We start from the raw sequence: 18,086 nt of genomic DNA, 5'->3' as shown, positions 1-18,086 counted from the left end.
GACCTGTAGAGCTCCTGACTGTACCACTCCTGAAGAAAGACAAGGTGAATTTATCATTATCTAACTTCAAAGGCACAGGCTAGTTTCCGCCTCCTCCCCTCTCTCCTTCTCTCCCTTTTTTCCTTCTTTTACTTTTTTATGTAAAAAAAATCATGGATATGTTGAACCAGTAGAGGTGGGCTTTGATTAAAACTGCTTAGGGAGTATTAGTAGCTCATACCTCTTACTGCGGAGTCCCTCAGTGTTTTCCCTTTTGGTCGCCATCAACTCTTGACAGCTCTTTCATTGCTCATTTAGAAACACAGGTAACTGTGAATGAATAGAACAGGAATACTTATAAAAACAGGAATGTAAATTGCTGCATGAGAAAAGTCAGATATATACATATATATCAAAGTACCTATTGACTTAACTATGAAAAATAAGATCAAACCTTCAAGATTAACTTGTATTGATAATACCTCTTAACTGTATCCTCCCCCACCCCCAAGAAGCTTCAAGCACCATAACGATATTATCTGGTCCAGACATGCAAATTAAAGTAGGACTATACGTTCAGAACTTGAAAGAAATAAGGCCATTCTTGAAAATATTAGGCTTCATGAAAGGAAATATTTTTATGAAAATTCAAATTAAAACATTGGAATGAGACCATGATGGGAATGGGGGGTAACTTTTCATATTCTAACTAAAATGGGTGATGAAAGAAATCTGTTACTGGAAGTTAATCAACTTATACAAACAAATTCTGAAATATTATGATACTTGTGTGGCAATTGGATATTTGCAAACTGGCTTTATATTTGATTATATTAGCAAGCTACTATCAGTTTATTTTAGGACTGAAATGGTATTGTGGTTCTGGTTTGTTTGTTTGTTTTTTTTTTGAGTGTTTATCTTTTAGAGATACATATTGAACAAGTCCTAATATTTTAAAGATACATTCTAAAGTGTTATGAAAAATAATATTTCATCTTTGATTTGCTTCATAATGATATTGAGAGGAGGTGTGTGTGGGGATATCAGTCAGATGACATAAGATTGACCAAGTATTGATCACTGTTGAAGCTGAGTGATGAGCACATTGAAGATTCAGTATACTATTCTGACTATTTTGTATATGTTAAAAATGCTTCATAATAAAATTTGAAAATAAAAAATATTATAAAATATATTAAATGTCAATGATGTCATAAAGAATAATTTGGCTAACACCTACCTGCTTTTCAGCTGAAGAATTAAAACATAGAAATGTAGTTGAAAAAATTATAAAGCAACTCTTTTACTTAAATAATCTGGTTACATTTATGGTGTCCCATTGGGGGGTAGTGCCTGGTGTTGACTCATTAAACTGGTAACACCTCAGATGTTTGCTCAAATGTTTGCTCCCGCGAGCTAGAGTAGATCTGGATTCAGGCGTCACTGAGGCAATGTGGTGCCTGCCATGGAGCTAGCACATGCTTGAGAATCAGAAACACCTAGATTGAAATGCCTGCTCTAACTGCAATTGTGTGACCTCCAGTAAATTTCCAAATTCCCCTGAGTTCCATTACCTCATATATGATATGTTTAGAAATCCCAACCTTGAAGGACTACAGACAGTGTCTGTAAATCACATAGTTTGCACTGGGAAAATAGGAACTATCTTATTTGATATTATTAAAAGAAGACATTTGGACATTTCCCAACTAAAATGTATGAGCATCTTGGAACAAGAAATAAAATACTTTATGGCTAGATGATAAACCAAAGTCTAATTTGCTGCTTATTAGAAAAAAAAATTATCACCTTGAAAGAGTTTTAGTAACATGTAGGAGTGAGGAAGACAAAGTTAGGATGTTTATAAGTTCAGAGGGGGTCTTATTTAAGGTAGGTCTTTCAATGCAGCATCAGGGGCACTTAGTTAGAATTGGGCAAAATTTATCATGTTATAGTTAAAGATTAGTGGACTCAGAGTTGAGAGGATTGAAAAGGAGTCCCGAAGAGTAAATCATCTTTTGAAGCTATCTGTCATCCTGAGAAAGGGGTCAATAGAAAAAGGATAAATGGATTTGGGAAAAGTTCTGAAGTAAACAATAATATCCTGCAACTTCAGCTTCCTGGGAAAGAGTTTTCTGGAAAAGTAGTTAGGTTAATGCAATTGAATAGTATAGTTGTGTTAAACAGTAAGCTGAATGGATATAGATTATTTTTGTTCTCTTTCACATATGGGATCAAAGGAATATTTTTGTTGCTTGCATTTTTATTTTTAGATCCTGACATGTACAAGATTTGTATGATATGAGTGAGTGCATTTTAACAAAATTAACTTTCTTTATGATCACACTTGCATCTCCCGTACTCTATTGCTTTTGGTTACTTTATTTGAATCTTTCAGACTGTCTTTAGAATACCATTGTAGCTTTCTGTCAGTGATCTTCAGCTCTGTTTGCACATTAGAAACAGTTTGGGAGGTTTTGAAAGTCCCAAAGCCCAGGTCCCCCTCAGGCCAACTAAATTAGAATGGCCGGAGTGGGTTCTGAGCATTAGTAAGTGTAAACTCTCTCAGTCATTCCAATGCACATCCGAGGTTAAGAACAACTGACGCCTAGCTGGAGAAATATAATGTTGACTGGGGAATTATAAGACCTTCATTATACCCTGCCACTAACTAGTAACTGATGAAATTTGGAGCAACTTTCTAATGCCATTAAGCTTTATTATAAATATTAATCACAGGAGTCATGTACAAACACCCTGATCTTTAAGGTCTGGATTTCTACTGCATCCAGTTTCTCAGGGATTTAAAGTTTTATTGCAATCTTCATCTTTGATTACCCATTCCAGCAACTTCCTTTGTTTTACTGTCTTGTCATAGTGCCATTCTTTTATTCATTCTACTCTGGCATTGACCCCAACGGGGAACCACTCCACTTCTTGGATTTGCACATGTACACTATCATCCTAGTACCTCCTGCCCCACCCCACACACATGCTCATATAAGACTTCTGCAGGTGTGCCTGAGTTTGTTGGAGGCTGGGAAGATAGAAGAAGTGTCACATTGCATAAACATAAAAATATTAGTGTAGAATATTAGACACCAGAAAACCCATGGTCTGAGAAGTACTTTGGCCACTTTGCATGCTGAATAGTTATCACTCCATTCACTTTTTTTTCTTCCTACTCTCTTTCTTCTTTGTCCCTCTCTCAAGAGAAGATATTGATAAAAATTCCTACCATTCCCTTGTGCAGAGCATTCCAGTGTCTTGCTTCACCCCCATCATCAGATTTGTAATTTGCATATCCAAAGATTTATTAATGTCCTCTGATAAACAGTAAAGCATCTATTCTAATAGCACCTTCCCCACCCCCACCAGGTGCTTTACAGAAAAAAAAGTCCTAAAGAAATGTTGCTGCCACTCTCATGCGAATTATGGCAGTCCCTTCCTTACCTTTTAGAATATAAAAACAGCCAGACCCATTCAGATGTTAAATAAAAACATTTTTTCCACTACAATAATTTAGTTCCTTAATTCAGCTAGTAATTAAGTTACTGGACAAGCGCCCAGTCCTGAGCAGGTCAGCCTAGGGCCAGCTGCAGTGTGTAGGTTCTTGCCTTGGTGTAGGAAAGATTTCACAACATGAGTCCAGGTGATTGCGAGGATACATTTATAAGAGGTGGGGACAATGAAACAAGGATGTGCTTAGCATAGAGGAAGCAAAAGGAGAGCCTTGGCTGGCCTGCCTTAGCCTATTAGGTAGTCAGAAGAAAAGGGACTTTGGGGACAGGTTCAGGGGGTTAGCCTGGGACAAGCTGCTAGCTGCCCATTGCCTTAGAGTTTAGGAGACTTGAGCCTGTGAAGAAAGAAGTGGGGAAAAGAAAATGGCTCCAGCTACTCCCCAAAGGACCCTTTGTCTTGAGGCTTTTATTTCTTTCTTAGGGATAATCTTAGGGGAGATCTTAGGGGTTTCAGTAGAATATTCATTAGTTCTCCAAGTGTGTCTTTTCAGGGTCATGGTCTCCACTGATTGGTCAGTGACAGGGCAGGGGGTCTTTAGTCATTGCAGTTGGTTCTGGCTTTGCCCACCTGGTTTTGCTGTTTTCTGGGCCTGGAGCTGAAATACAACTAAGGCCTGTTGTTATCTCCAGGGGGGAAAGGCTACCCTGGTGGTGAGGTTCTTATTCTCCTAGCTTTACCCCCTGCCAGGCACTGGGGGCCTTCTGCCCTGGTGACCATCTGCACTGGCTCTAATTGCTTGGCCATTGTGTTCAGCTGTCTGTCTCAGTTTCCTTATTCCACTCTCCAAGGAATTTTCCCAGCTCCTCACTATCCTATCTCATTTAGGCCTACCTTAGAAGGTGCTAAGAGGTATGTAAGATAATGGAATAATAAATCTTCTAGGAAGAATCAGTGAATCAGTTTTGTTGAGGATATAAGGTAGACTCATAAGACATAGTTAGGATATAATACAAGAGACTAACTGTATGTTCAATAAAATTACCTTCTAAGAATTTATTTTAGTTCATTGACATTTACCTTTCTGTATTCTCAAATCTTACTTTTTTTTTTTTTGCAAAGGGTCAGTCCTATTCTCAGTCCTATTTGTAGTAACATGTATGGTCAAGCCACAAATTATATATTTCTTTGACTCTTGGTCAAGTTTTCTCTGACTTCACTAGTTAGAAGGCCAGATCACTGTGGCTTTAAAAATTAATGGAGAACTTCCATTTCCAGGATAGATACCTGGGTCAACCTTCATTCCATAGACAATTGTAGTTCTTGTCTAAATATGAAAATCATCATCTTAAATCCATAAATGAGCTCCAAAGGAAAAAAAGAATTTCAGTCTAGGAACTGAGATGATTTGTTGAACCAGATGAACTTGAACCCATTTTCACAACTGCAAGGTGCAAGGAATGGGAGAGAAATCCTAGGGCCCACCAAGATGGAGAGTCCACAACATGTGTTCCAAAGAGCAATGTCCTCAGACTAAAAATTAACTAGAAACAACCCTGCCATTTCCCACCCTCAATCAGAGGGCAGCTAAGACAATATATGGCTTTTAACCTTGATGCTGAGAGAAGGTGATAAAAGGAACTCACTACTGAGAACTTGGAACTGCAGCTCATCTCAGGTTTACAGCCTGAATTCACACTCTCTGGGTGGCCTGGAAAACCTCAAACCAAGAATTTAATTGAGAATGATCCCTGACTAATCATGCCACAAAGTGTGTGGTAGAAACAAAGGTCAATTCTCTCTGAAGAAAATATCTTTGTTTTAAGCCCCTAACATTCTAATAAATACTATTTCAAGAATAATGAACAGATCATAATAAAAAGTAACTAAATGCACAGGGAATTAAAACACCATGAACAAGAACAAACAAAAAGAAATCCACATATAGAGAACAAACCCCAACTTGTATGGGTTTCAGATCATGGAAGTTTCAGACACAAACTATAAAACACTGTGTCTAATATCTTTAAAGAAATAAATGATGAACTCAGAAATATAAGCAAGAAACAATGAACTATATAATATGATGAAGCAGATTTTGAAAGAACTAAAGCGGACTTCTAGAAATGAAATAAAAAATTCTTAAAACTCAATGAAGAAAGGAATTACTGTTGGTTTAGGTATAATAATAGCAAGATGGTTCTCCACCAAATAGATAAATAAATAAATAATCTTGTCAAATAGAGATGAATGCCAAGGTATGTTCAGATCAAATGTCATTTCAGATAAAATTGTATGATGTCTGAAATTTGCTTTAAAATGCTGTAAGAAAATTTTGTTTAAAGTTTGTACATAGAAATAAGTAATATTGTTAAAATGATAATTATTGAAGTTCAATAATGGACAAATGGAGTTTTTTTAATGCTATTCCTCTTGTGTATGTTTGAAAAGTGACATAACAATAAGTATGTTTGTTTAAGAGATAGGGAGTATATTTACTTAGCTCTGTGGGCCCCAAAATTTTGTATCCATTAAATTCATTTTTTAAAATATGATTTTTAACACGTATGATTATCTTAAGTAATTTCAAGCCACATTACTGTAGGCATGATATACATATAAATTGTCACAGGCCGAAACAAACTAAAAATAGATGTTATATAAGGAAAAAATGAAATGGGTGCATTTAACAGTAAATTGATGAAAGTTGGAAAATTAATTAACTGTAGAGATTAAAGTAGAGATCTGCAGAAATTTTTCAGAAAGCACACAGAATAACAAAACAATAGAAAATACAAATGGATACAAAATAATATGGGGGTTGTGACGAGAAGGTATAACGTAGATTTGACTGAAGTCCTGGAAAGATAGGGGAAAGAGAATTAAGCAGAGACAGTCTTTGAAGAGCTAATGGCTAAGAATTTTCTAAAACTGATGAAAAGTACCTACCCACAGATACAAGTCCCGCTAGTCCCAGCAATATAATTAATAAGAAATCCATAGGTAGATGCATCACTGTGGAATCAGAAAGAGAAAGAAATCAAAACAAATAAACAAAGCCAAAACCAAAATGAAGAAATGACCTTAAAAGGAGCCGGAGAGCAAAACCATGTTCTTCAGAGAAGAAGTCTGAGAGCTCCTTTGTCAGCCATAGGGCCAGAAAAGAATGCATTGTTACCTCCAGTATGCTGAGAAGAAAGAAACGACAACCTGGCATTCTCAGCTTAATGAAAATGTGCTTCACATTCTTTGGACACACAAAATCTGAGGCAGATTGTTACCAGCAGACTCTCTGTTGGCAATACTAAAGGGTATTTGGGCATCAAGAAAATTCTCTTAAAAAAACACATCTGAGATGCAAGGAGGAAAGAAGAGCATATGTAAACAAATATAGAAATAAATATCAGCTGTAGAAAACAATAATGTCAGTCAAATCTCACTCCAGAACTTAAAGTAAATGCTACAGAAAATCTTAGCAAACCAAACTTATAGGGCCCAAAAAGGAAAACATGTCACCACCAAATTGGGTCTATTTCAGAAAGGCAAGGTTGGTTTAATGTTTGAAAATTAGTGTACATGCTGACAGATTAAAAGAAAAAAAATGTATGATCATCTCAATATATTCTGAAAAAGATAGTTGTTAAAACTGAATATTTATTTTATGGTCTAAATTCTACAAAAGACAAAATTTTCTAGTGGAAACTGGCAATAGACTGAAACTTCCTTAATCTGATAAAAAATATCCACAAAATCTTACAGTAAATATCATATGTAATAATAGATTAAGCTGTTAAGAGCATTTACTTTAAGGTCAGGAACAAGACAAGAATCTCTACTGCCAGCCCTTGATTTCAAACTTATACTGTAGATCCTGACCAGAACAATTAAACAAAGAAAAGAAATAGAAAAAATAAAAATTATCTAAACTGTCACTATTTGCAGATGTTACATATAATTATGAGCATAGAAAATCCAAAAATACATACAGGTTAATTATTAGAACTGATGAGAGGGTTTGGCAAGGCTACCAGATAAAAACCAATATAGAATAATTAACTGCATTTCTAAGTATCAGCAACAAATAGTTGAGAGGGAAACAAGGCACTAGACAATGAGCCATCTACAGATATACACAGCAACATGGGTGAAGCTCACGAACATTATGATGAATGTAACAAGCAAGCCACAAAGATAGATATACGGTAATGTTCCACTTATATGAAGTTCAAAAACAAGCACAACAGAACAGGTTATGTCTGAGGAATGCACGCGCTCGTGGTAAAGCTATAAAGAAAAATAAGGGAATGATTATAACAAGAGTGAAGATGCTGATTCTCTCTGGGAGAAGGCAGAGAGCGCACAGTAAGGCTTACACGGTTCAGCAGTGCTGTTTTTTTTTAGCCTGGTTGAGCTTATCTCCAGGTTTTAATTATTAACAATGTAGTTACTTTCTACTCTTCTGACATATTTCATAATTTTTTAATGTTGAAGGGTAAATGGGGATAAGGACAAAATTCAGTAAATATCAAATGTCTGCATAAGGAAATGGCAGCTATAATAGCATCTATGTTTTTTCCTTCTGGTTACATTTCTGAGTTTTCCAACATCTGATAATAAAAACATCTTGCTCTCTGGCATGAAGTTGATACTACCTCCAGGGATAACTCACTCTTATTTGGTCAGAGCTTCAACAATTACCATTATGCTTATGACTTCCAAAACTCGATTTCAGTTGCTTCCTGTCACCCATATACCGATTTCTTCTAGACAGAGCCTCTTGAATGACCTGCTGTCACTTAAAACTATGGGTCTGGCTTGAAGACACATGTGCAGCTTGTGAATACTATTCTGCCAATCTACATTCTCTCCTAGATGAATTCATTCATTGCCTTGGTTTTAAAACCATCTGTATGCTGCATCCCCAAACATCGTAATCCAACCCTAAGCCTCTCTTGTGAGTTCCAGGTTCACATATCCAATCACCTACTTGATATCTGAATTTGGCTCTTTCATTGGCAGCTCAAACTAGCACATTGACTCGGCAATTTTGCATCATCAAAGGCATGAATATTGTAAGCATACTTAGAAAATAACCAAGTTTTGTTTTGCTGGTCTTAGTGTGGGAGACTGGACAGATTTATAGAAAATCTTACCAGAAAAATAGTTTGGGACATATATTGAAGAACCTTTAGTGTTCTGCTTAAGAGTTTGGACTTTGTGGACAATGGAAAGTCACAGAGGAATTTTTAGTTTTTTGTATTTTATTTATGCAATAAATATTAAGTGATAATCTATCATGTACTAGGCATTGTGCTCAGTACTGAGGACACATCGGTATACAAGACAGAGTCTGGAGAAGAGAGATTTCTGAGGGTGTTTGGAGGTGGAATGTGTTAGAACTGGCATCAGGTTAGAACCAATGGGACGGAGAAGTGTGGCTAGAGAAAGGGCCTGAGGATGGCACCAAAGTTTTCTGCTGGCTCTGGAGATTGTGGGGATGGCGATGTCTTTACCTGATGCAGGTGATGCAGAAGGTGAGTGGGGGACACCTGAGTTTGCCTTGGACAGTGAACCTGAGATGCCTGTGGGACTGTCTGTAAGGAGGCTGAGTGGCTAATTAGAAACATGGGACTGTGTTCCGGGAGAGAAGCTCAGATGGAGGCCTTGGTGCAGGGCACTATCCATAGAAAGTAATAGTTGAGCATGGTGGGTGGAGGCAGGTGGCGTGATATTGCCAAGGAGGAATAAGAAAGTAATAATTCATATTACGTTCAAGGAAACAGTTGGCTTTGGAAGATCAGCATTGCCTTAACTAGCTCCGATTCTGTAGCCTTGATTTCCTTTTCCCTGAATTTTGTGAGTCTGTCCCCTGCTGTCCCATTATTTATTTGGGGAGGGAGAAAGCCAACACTACACATAGACGGAAGAGTCATGGGATGGTAGGGTTTAGAGAGTTATGGAAAGTTTGCCTGCCGCCTCACACTGAGTGAGTCACAAGCCTGGCCCAGGGTTAAAGTATTGTGTGCAGCAGTTCCTAGCAGATTGCAAACATTATACCTGATAAAAGTAACATGTGTGTATGTATAAACATTATGAATGACCATTATCACTAATAAAAATAGCAGCTCATGGTTTCTTTTTTTTTAGGTTTTATTTATCTATTTTCAGAGAGAAGGGAAGGGAGGGAGAAAGATGGGGAGAGAAACATCAATTGGTTGTCTCTTGCGTGCCCCCCTCACTGGGGAACATGGCCTGCAGCCCAGGCATGTGCCCTGACTGGAGTCGAACCAGCGACTGTTTGGTTCACATGCCAGCACTCAATCCACCGAGCCACACCAGCCAGGGATCATGGTTTGCTATGGTTTGAATTGTGTTGTCCCCCCAAAAATATGTTGGATTCCTAACCCCCAGTACCTTAGAATGGAATTTTTTTTGAAGATAAGATCTTTATAGAGATAATCAAGCTGAGGTCACTGGGGTAGACCCTAATCTAGTATAAGTGGTGCCCTTTAAAAAGGGGAAATGCGGACACAGAGACAGACATGCACACAGGGAGAATGCCACGTGAATGAAAATGTTGGCAGAGATTGGGGCAATTCACCGACAAACCAAGGAATGTCAAAGACTGCCCCAAACCACCAGTAGCTTGAGGAGAGTCACAGAAAAGGTCTTCTCCCACAGCCCTCAGAAAGAATCCGCCTGGCTGACAACTTCCAGCCTCTAGAACTGTGAGACAATAAATTTCTATTGTTAAGCCACCCAGTGTGTGGTAATTTCTTATAGTAACCCTAGCAAACTGATACATGGGTGTGTATTATTTGACAATTTACCAAGTGCATTTTTTGCTCATTTTCACTTAATCCACTTGACCTGTGTGTGGAATGCATTATCAGTGACCCTTTTTCAAGATAAGAAACTAAAACTACCAGGGTTTTTGTGGGATAAGACACAGGATGCAGGAATTTTCATGGAGAGGATTCAGGAAATTTCACCAATGGGCACAGCACAGCATAAATGGTGTCGTCGAGTGCATTGGTCCAGCAGATGGCAGTCAGCCACGGTCGATCTCATGGGTTTGAATCCCACTTCTGGCAGCTCAGGCTGTGCGACTCTAAGTAAGTTTCTTAAGCAGCTCCACACCTTGATGGATGGAGAAAATGACAATACCTAAAGTTCTTGTGAGGAATAAATGAGCTAATTCCTGTGAAACATTTCGCACAGTGCCTGCTGCATTAATGTGTGTTCAACAAATTGTAGCTAGTTTAAAATAATTTTTCATGGAAAATTACAGGGATTTGAGAAGCCCTTCACTAATTATGAGGGTCACACAATCATAGTTGCCTCTTGTGTATATACTGTGTGAAAGGTCTGGACTAAATGTATTGTGTATACTTAACGGTTTCTAGGTGTCTGGGGGTTGGGGGGGAACTGCTGTCTATTCACAGGCAAACATAGCTTTGTGGTAATTCTGCTCCAAGACCCATTCAGTCATCATTGGGGGGCGGTGCCCTCTGTCCACCTTAACCCCCCAAGAAGTTCTTTGTGGTGGTAATAAGAATTCAGTCTGGGCCAACCCGAAAAGAAGGGAATGAACTAGAGGTTACATGGAACTGGGAATTAATCAGTTAAAAGGTCAGAAAGTAAAGCATGGGTTTTGATAAAGAGAGATCCCACACGCTTTGAACTTGAAATTCACTGCTTAAGGTTTCACTATAAGTAAGTTCACTATAAAGGGATTTAACTACACACATAATGGGGAAAGGAACACAATCACCATTCTGAATTTTAAAAATGCAACTAAAATTGGTGCAGACTCACTGAGTCTTGCCAAACCTTGCTTTAAATAACAGTTTGGAGAATCACAAACTTCAATTACTTTTGGCAATGTCTTGGTTTTCCATGAGGCACTATAGAATATTAAATGCTGTAGCTATTTAGCTTGCTAATGAATAGTTTATCATACTTCAGTTAGGCTGGTTTCCCTCCTTCTTTCTCTCCCTCTCTCTCTCTCTCAGGCTCACTCAAAGAATTGATCATAATTAAGAGAAGCCATCAGGGGCCAGGTTTTCCTCCAAGATATCTTTACAGTTCTAGGGTTACCTAGGGTAGAAATCTGGCTCCATCTTGTAAACTTAACATCTATCTTTCACATCAGTAGTGGCTATCATAATGATAAGAGTAAAACTAATTGCAGTTATATGTTCTATGCAACACCTTTCAAAGCATTCTGAATTATTTTACATTTTTCTCTTTATACCTTTGTGTAATAGACAAGGAGTAGATTTATTATTCTTTTTAAAGTCAATGAGGCAAATGTGGTTAAATGAATTTTCCCAGATTATAAACTTCATCATGAATAAAGTAGAACGGAACATGAACGGGTGACGTAGTGTTCATTCCATCAAGCTACCCAGTTCCCTGATTTCTCCCTCTCAGGTGCCAGAAGAATTGAGAGCAGGGGATGCTAAGTGTTTTCACATATTTCTGATTTCCACGTGATTGTGGTCTGATCAGTCAGATGGCAGTCCCTTCCTGACCTGTGATGTGCTTATTTATTCCATAGCTCTGGTTGAGTCAAAAGAGATGATGGCTCCAAAGATTATTGTCACTCACAGAGAAGGTCAGAATTGGACAGAGACCCTATGTAATCCAACATAACTGTACTTGTGAAATGTAGTTCAGGAAAGGCAAAGTTAAACTCATCAATAACAAAACTCCTAAAAATAAGAAAAAGGGGCCAATTTAAGAGCTCTTACATATTTTAGCACCTCGTTCTTCAGATCTGAAGTAAGATCAGGTTGTGGAATTCTGATCCACGCCCAAACCAATTTAATGTTTTAATCTAGTTGGCCAGTGCTCCATACTAGGCAGGAATGTCAAGTGCAGGGGAGACAGAAAGCTATAGCCCACTCCTCTGCAGTGAGCTCCGGTCACGGATTTCCCCCAACCCCAGCTTGGTCTGGATGCCTCAGACATGAGCGAGCTCAGTCACTTTAAGAGCAGTCTTTTTAAGAACAAGGTCTAGACACAGAGAAGACCCAACTGGTGAGCCAAGTGCCATGATCATTTTGTACAAAAAGGGTGTTGAGGAATGATTTCTGGCTCCTATGTGTCTCAGTCGTCCCTCCAGCTCCCACCCCAGAGCTCTTCTGCTCCCATGCCCACACTTGCTTCCTGACTAAATTGCCTCCAATATTGGCTCCTTTAGGGCAGAGGGACAACGTGACAGTCTGGAACTGGGACAAACTGCCTCTGCTTTGATTCTTAGGCCATATTACTGCCTCTCTACTTATTCTTACCATGTGTCCCAGTCACATCCTCTCTCTGGGCTTGGAACCACCTGCCCAGACCCCGAGGCATCCTTCCCTTTGGCATCTAACCGGTCATTTGGCCCCGATGCCACCTATCATCGAAAACGGAGCCCAGTCAGCAGACCGAAGGCCACCTCTAGGGCCTGGCATCTGCCTGCCCTTCTGGCACTTCCTCATTCTGGCCTGAAGCTCAGGGCAGCTGACTTCCATGTCTGGTTTGACCAAACTCTGCCTAGTAATTATTAATTACTTACTAGATAGTGGGCACTTTGAAAAAATGCATTGCATGTTTATTTTATCCTCACAACAGCCATATAAATTTGCTATTATTATCATACTCTTTTTATGAAGGAAGCTTAAGCATGGGAGATTAACTTATTTGTCGAAGGCTCTCAGCCCCAGGACCCCCTGAAGCCTATGCTTAAACTTCTCTAAGAAAAGGAGCTCCACAGGGATTGGCTAGAACCCTCATGGCCATAAATCCAGAGTGCTAACTGGTCCCCGTCCTGCCAACACTTCTCTTTCTTAAGACCTCAGCTTCCTAATGTGATGGGAAGAAAAATGCGGTCACGGGACATTCCCTTGCTCTCCACTGTTAGGCCATCCTTCTCTCTACCGGGTGCTTCCTCAGGGGGTCCTGTTGCCACCATTTTCCTACACGCAGAGCCCGAAATCTCTGCCGCCCCAGGCCTTCAGCTGTTCTTGGGGCTCCGAGTTATTATTGCACATTATCATTAATGGATCAGCCCCCCTCACAAGGTTTCCAAATAGAGGCCCGGCCCGCCAGATCGTAAAGGTTAGGCCCACGTATTCCAGAGGGCTGTGTCAGATGAGGAATTCTATTAGAAAGCTTTGCATCTGGAGTTTTCTAATGGTGCCTTCAGGCAAAAAAAATTAAAATGAAACCAACAACCAAGACCCCCACCCCACCCCACTCCCCACTCCCCACCACTACCATTCCAGCTTTCCCCACAGCAAAATTTCTGACTTGGTTACATAGAATTCATTAATGAGCAAGGGGAAAGCACTCTAGGCAGTTTACTCTTGAAAAGGTAAACTGTTAAAACATTTTGTGGTTATAAACATTCTGAAAATAATCCATTTTCTCTAGTGTTTTGTGATTTCTCATAATCAAAGATTTTCTGATACAGACAGGAGGCATTACAGAGGTGGTAAATTTAAGACCATTCAGCTTTCAGCTTTTTTATGCTAAAGGTGACACACTTGCAAGTTTGAAATCTGGAGCTCCCATCTACTTGGACTTCCTCTACTTTCTGCTACTTCATTTTTCCCCCTAAAATTTCCCAGGGGTATATATGAGCAATTCTTGGTTTCTTTACATGTATCAAAGTTGTCCAGCTTTTCTCTCCCTCTCTCCTTTCCTGCTTCCTTCTCTTGTCCTCTTGCTCTTTCTTCCCCCTCTCCCTCCCCCTTTCTCTCCCTCTATCCCTGCGCCCCCGCCCCCCGCCCCCCCCTCCCCCCGCCCAGCCACACACACACAAGCACACAAACACTATTCACTGGAATAGGAATGAGGCTCTAGAAAGACTCCAAGAAAGAAATGGTTTTAAGGTCCCGTCTCTGGTCATAGCTGGATGGTCCACGATTAGACACAGGACTCTTGGAGGAGGGGACCAGGAGCCTGCTTTGCAGGGGGGTTCCCAACCTGTCTTTGTCTGAAAACCGGGCACTGCGCCAGCCCCAACCCAGCGGATTGCCGCTTTTGGCCTCCAGCCCAGTGATGGATCTGACTGTCATTTCCCTACCCCTAGCGAGGCGGGAGGCAAGCTGAGAAGAGGGATGAGGAGGAGAAACAGAGTTTGGTCTGGGGAAAGAGGTAGGCGTGGCGATGCTGGAGGTTCGACTCAGCTGGGGAGGTGGGGGCTTGGACCAGTCCAGGGGCCCCCCCTCGTCAGGCCCTGCTCCTCTGTTAGAATCCATTATGAAAACCAGGGAAAATAACAGCTCCATCAGGAGAATCTTGTAGTCGGCCAGCAAGAGGAAAGGCAGGAAGACTCCATCACTTCTAACAAAGAGAGGCTGGTAAGCAGTGATCTTCTTTTTAAAGGTTTGCTGAAAAGAGAAGTCCTTATCTTCTTCCACAAAGAGTTACACAATTAAGTGCCCCACACAAGCAAGAAATTCTTCTTTACACCCAACTTAAATCAAGAGATCAACCCCTATGTATTGAAAATATGTTGCCATAAGCAGGGGAATAAGACTGACAATATTTAGAAGCTGACATATGAACAGCTTCCGTATAATTAAGAAAAAACATAAGGAATAGCTATAAAAGCTGCAGACTCACCTGTTTTTACTGCTTTAAAATTTTTACATTTGGCTGTTGTCAGTGTATTTCTATAAATTAAATTTATAATATATCAGAGACGTAAAGAATCTGAGAGGTCATCTCGTCCAATTCTCCTTACCTTACTGACGAGGAAATAGACACCCAGAGAGGCCCAGGGACTAAGCCAAGGTCACAAAGGTAGAAGAGCTGGAGAAAGGACCAAAATCCAGACAAAGGGTATTGCCTCATGCCATACCCTTTCTGCTTTTCTTTCCTTCAACCTAACAGGAAAGCTTTAAGCAATATATGTATGTTATGTATGCATGCATGTATGTATTTCTTTCCATGATATCAGCTCATGTATTCTGTCTATTCACCTATTATTCATCTGTATCTTTCTTGCTTGACTGTAAAGTGCATGAAACCATGATATATGTTTCTCCTGTTCTCTGTTGAATACTTAAGGTCTGCCACCCCCCAAAAATAGCTGGACTATATTAGTTCCTCAACAAATATTTGTGAGTGATTAACAAATTAGTGGGAGAGGGATAATAACATCAGTGTTGACATAGTAAAGTCATAAAAAAAATAACAATCATGTAGTAGGTTGCAAAGAAGATGGAAATGCCATAAAAGACATGTTTTGGTTCCATCAATTTTCCCCTTTGAAGTGGGAAGAAATATATATCTATATCTCTCTATCTCCCCAAGAAGACAGTGAGTGGGCAAAAGAGCCTGGTAATTGTTCAAAAGCCAATTCCACGTCAGTAGTCAAGAATATTTCAGAGACTCTCCACAAGATGCCTGACATCATCAACTAAAAGTGAAGCCTGTAGAGATGCTAAAGAAAAGCTGGTGTGGTGAACCCTCAAAGGCTGGGCCTCTCTGCAGCGTTCAGGGTGTTTGCCCACCAGCCATGTCTGCCTTTCGGTGTGCAGCCTCCCAGACATCTCCAAGCTTCTCCACTAGTTTCCCATCAGTGGGTTGGATGGAAGTCATTAGTGCTGCTCCCCTGAGATTTCCAGTGCTGCCTTGTGGGTCCGTGGCTGAGTGTACTTCCAGGTACTTTTGTAGCAGGTCGAGCCAAGTGATCAGTTCCAGCCAATGAGTTGTGAGAAGAGCTTTTAATTGCTGGTTCTGGACACTCCAGGGCTCTCTTTATATTTGCAAAGCAGTGAGCCTGTTTGTGATGGCAGTTGTTCCCTTACCCTGGGTCCCCGCATGAGGAGGCACAGAGCAGACCCTGCAAAGCAAGTGGAATACGAGCAAGAGGAAAGACTTCCTTAGTTTAAGCTCTTAAGATTTAGGCATTGTTACGCAGCATAAACTAGACTAGCAGATACAATGTGGGAGGTTATCTAAGAGGATAGCTATGGCATTTTATGGTATTGAACCTTGTGAAGAGAAAGTTATTCCCCTTTCAGATCTCTTCCAGTCATTCAGAAGCATAGAGAAGAAGCCTCAATCAGAGGCTACTGTGTCTTTAACAACTCTCCTACTGTTACTCTCCTGTTTCACAGAGTAGAACTTGGACCCAGAGTACCTGGCTAGAATTTAATTCTATTGTTTTGTTCTCATGTTTTATTTTATAGTTACCTCTCTTTATGCAATGTGATGCTGTGTGCATATATACACACACACACACACACACACACACATATATATATGTATATATGGTGATAAAATTTATATATATGTGATAAAATTTCCTTCAAAAATATATTTAAATAAACTAATATAACCAATATTCCACAGTACTTAGTATGTAACAGGTCTATTTTAAGTTCTTGGTATGTAATAACCTATTCAATTCTCATAACAATTTATGAAGTAGGTGCTATTATTTCCACTTTACGGATGAGAAAACTGAGCAGCCCAAGTTCCCCCAGTTAATATATGACAAAGTGAAAACTAGAATCTACAAAGTCTGTTTCCACAATTTGTACTCTGTGAGTTGATTGAAACAACATTTTCTTTATCATTCAGTTGGTATGTGCCCAAAGCAAAAATTCTGAATGTGGTACACAAATGATGGCACTTCAGGAAACTGCTCTTTGTCAGCCAAGAGGCTTGCTGGCCCCGTGCCACAGAGTGACTTTCCAGATTCGCCCACCTGCACTCCTGTCCAGGCCAGAGAGCGCGCTGCCTCGGTTCCCACACAAACTCTCTAGGGCTCAGGAACTCACAACGATATTCTTCTGGGTGACTATGGGAGTAAAATGGGTTTATGTGGGTTAGAAGGAAGAAAGAAGGGGCTATAGATAATCAGAGGGATGCACCCCAATGTTCATAGCAGCACAATTTACAATAGCCAAGTGTTGGAAGCAACCTAAATGCCCATCAGTAGGTGATTGGATCAAAAAATTATGGTACATATACACAATGGAATACTACGCAGCAGAAAGAAAAAAAGAAGTGCTAAACTTCATGACAGCATGGATGGAACTGGAGAGCATCATGCTAAGCGAAATAAGCCAGGGGACGAAAGACAAATACCATATGATCTCACCTATCAGTGGAACCTAACCACAATACAAAGATGCAAGGAAAATAAGACCAGCAACACTGAAAGGAAAAGAAATGAACAGAGACAAGAGGGAAGGAGGGAGGTGGGGGCGGGGGAAAAGGAAGGGAAGGGGAAAGTCAAGGAACATAGAGCAAGGACTCATGGACAAAACCAAAGGGGAAGAGCTGAGGGAGGGCAGGAGGGAGGGGGCAAGGGAAAGTGGTGGGGGGTTGGCAGAGACAAATGTATTTGAAAAAATAAATTAAAATAAAATTAAAAAAGATAATCAGAGGGGAGGGAATGGGTGGCCATTTATATCTGCAGCTTTTAGCTGCAGAAATATCCTCCTTCCAGAAGCACTGGAGCTATTGGCTCCCACTCAACAGATGGGTTAGGGGCTTGCCACCCCATGTGCGGTGCCAGCTAGCCCCAACTGCTCCCAGACCCTCCCTGTTTAGAAAGCTTCAAGGCGACACCCAATAATAATTCCTTGATGAGAAACATGTTTTCCTGTATGTTTTCTTTTAAGGGATTCAACCCT

At 40.1% G+C, this 18,086-nt stretch overlaps 1 protein-coding gene across 5 annotated transcripts in view; it reads left to right on the top strand.

Moving 5' to 3' along the window:
• NFIB (nuclear factor I B) overlaps positions 1–18,086 on the top strand; it is a 434,847-nt gene that overhangs the window by 78,691 nt on the left and 338,070 nt on the right. The gene's annotated exons all lie outside the window — the stretch shown is intronic.

This window comes from Pteronotus mesoamericanus, unplaced genomic scaffold (genome assembly GCF_021234165.1).
Source record: "Pteronotus mesoamericanus isolate MK-2021 breed Mesoamerican mustached bat unplaced genomic scaffold, CSHL_Meso_final contig_73, whole genome shotgun sequence".
Lineage (NCBI taxonomy): Eukaryota > Metazoa > Chordata > Mammalia > Chiroptera > Mormoopidae > Pteronotus > Pteronotus mesoamericanus.
The sequence above is the reverse complement of the archived record's forward strand: the minus strand, read 5'-3'. Positions and strand labels throughout refer to the sequence as shown.